Genomic DNA, 2,320 nt, shown 5'->3' with positions numbered 1-2,320 from the left:
CCAAGCCACATGCCCGTGTGCCAGGCCGTGTAACTCTCGAAATGACCTCACACGTTTGCGTGCTAGGTCGTGTAACTGCTTGACTTGCAACCCTTTGAAACCTACAGGGGACACATTGCCATGTCTCATGCCTATGTGGACAAGAAATAGGCCATTTTCAAGCCAATTCTCTCACCTAAAACAAGCTCACACATACAAGCCATTTGCACCTATACTCAAGCATTCAAAATGTACCTGAAACATGCATAATCAAGCTAGATCATAATGGTATTTGTTCATGCAACCAATGTGTCCAAAAGGCACCTCAATCTCAACAATGAAACACATACATGTTTTGGTATAAATCAACTATACACAACCATAATTCAACGATAAAGCATAATTGACCACATGTCAAACCTCAACAAAATATACCAAATTGATCAGTAAAAACATGCATCTACTTGCCCGTTTCAACATCAACCATTTAAGCCCCAAAATTGAGCCTTTGGAATGTTCTTGTTAAGCCATAAAAGTTAAGGAATGTTCTATTCAAGCCTTTGAAAAAATAATGAATATGGAAAATCTTTAGTTGAGGTATACTAAGGTAATAGAAGCAAATAATTTGGGCCAAACCACTATAAGTCGAAGTGTTCAAGTTTTTCTTCATTCTCCTTTCAATTTAAAAAGGTTTGTAGAAGTTTTTGGAAGTCAGAATTCACTCCTCACTTGGTACTTTTGGATCTAACAATAACTATAATTATTTTATTAATATCATTTCTATTATCAACCTTGAATATAAAACCAATAGATAGGTTTGGCGTTGTTTTCAATAACAAATTATTAATTTAAAATGTAAAATAAATTTAATTATTTTATTTTATTTTATTTTGTTAATATTTTTTCATTATTAATGTTATGGTTATTATCACTTAATTAGACTTATTATTATTAAATACCAATTGAAATTAAAACATAGCACTATAAATTCATACATTAATAAAACATTTGATAGGTTTTATTTCCATCACAAAAGATGTTCAATTATTATTATTTGATATTTGATAATGCTTACTTGCACAACTTTTTATTTTTAAATATTATGTCTATAAATTAATAATTATTTATATTAATGTAGATTAAATGGATCTTGGACTGTTGGATAGATTTTTGCATTGAGTGAACCAAGATCAAGGCTTAATACTTTTCCAGCCAAGGACGGTCCAAATTATGAATATTTTATATACTTTATATTTAATTTTTATCCAAAATTAATTAGGTCCAAAGTATGGGAACTTAGGTTGGCGAAATATAGAAATGACAAATGTCAAATTAGGTTGAATTACAAATTATGTGCAGTTACATGGGTGTGAAACTTAATTTTAAATGGCGACCTAAGAAGAATTCGACATTAGTGTTTAATAGTAAAGAAGTTAACTTTGCCCAAGTAACTTTAACATTTTGATGTGCAAAAATTAAAGATTCCAGGAGATGCAAGTAGAATAACCAAATATTAGGAAGGATTATCGACTTGAGTACAAATTCGTGAGTACATAGAGAAGTACATTGTCAAATCATAAGAAAATGAGGAATTAAATATACGCAAAACATGCTGTTAACAAATTCATTCATAGGCTGCTGTTTACCTTGTTAGATATAGTGTATTGGGCATATAGCACATCTTTCCTGACATTTTCCTGATTCTTTAGCACCTAATACAGATGCAGATCCTAGTATCGAAGAATCCGCACATATTTGGTTAAATATATTTTGTAAACATATATAGGTAGCTTACTGATGGTTAAATCACACTTTTCATCAACCTGACAATTAGGCTCTATTTATGGAGGTAAACCTATGGAGCACGGACAAGATTGAGAGGATATATTTCCTTTGACTTGTATTGAAAAGCTTCTTATTCACTTTGACAAGTTTGTGAATAGCTAACACCTATCTGACAAGGGGACATCCTAATTAAGTAACATAAATTGATACTAAATCCAGCCTTTGTCACGATGAGGACAATTACGATGTGAAAGACTTACACATGCATGTATTTAATGGCAGTGCAGATAGCATTCATCCAATCCGTGTAAAGCAAACGCGCAGCTGCACAAAATGTCAGACATGGCATCACGTGTTGTAGGCAGTAATCTAACAGTTGACAGACATTAGTAAAATTAGCCATAACGACACTAATAACACATGAGAAAGAGAAGAAACTTTCAGTGTTGGTACTAAGCAGTTGCAGACATTGAAACCTCAGTGAATATAACAATGGCAGTAAAGTACACAACACTCATAGAATGGATATGAAAACGAAAGACATACCCTTTTCGTC

General features: G+C 32.2%; 1 long non-coding RNA gene across 1 annotated transcript in view; it reads right to left on the bottom strand.

The window, feature by feature from the left end:
• Nucleotides 1–1,482: 1,482 nt before the first annotated feature.
• LOC121226454 (uncharacterized) overlaps nt 1,483–2,320 on the bottom strand; it is a 1,409-nt gene continuing 571 nt past the window's right edge. Inside the window, exons 1-2 of the long non-coding RNA XR_005924264.1 lie at nt 2,311–2,320; nt 1,483–2,088 (exon numbers count right to left, since the gene is read on the bottom strand). The exon at nt 2,311–2,320 is cut by the window's right edge and continues 571 nt beyond it. This is a non-coding gene — a long non-coding RNA (uncharacterized lncRNA). The remainder of the gene's footprint in view (nt 2,089–2,310) is intronic.

The sequence above is a fragment of the Gossypium hirsutum genome, unplaced genomic scaffold (genome assembly GCF_007990345.1).
Source record: "Gossypium hirsutum isolate 1008001.06 unplaced genomic scaffold, Gossypium_hirsutum_v2.1 scaffold_191, whole genome shotgun sequence".
NCBI classification, from domain to species: Eukaryota; Viridiplantae; Streptophyta; class Magnoliopsida; order Malvales; family Malvaceae; genus Gossypium; species Gossypium hirsutum.
The sequence above is the reverse complement of the archived record's forward strand: the minus strand, read 5'-3'. Positions and strand labels throughout refer to the sequence as shown.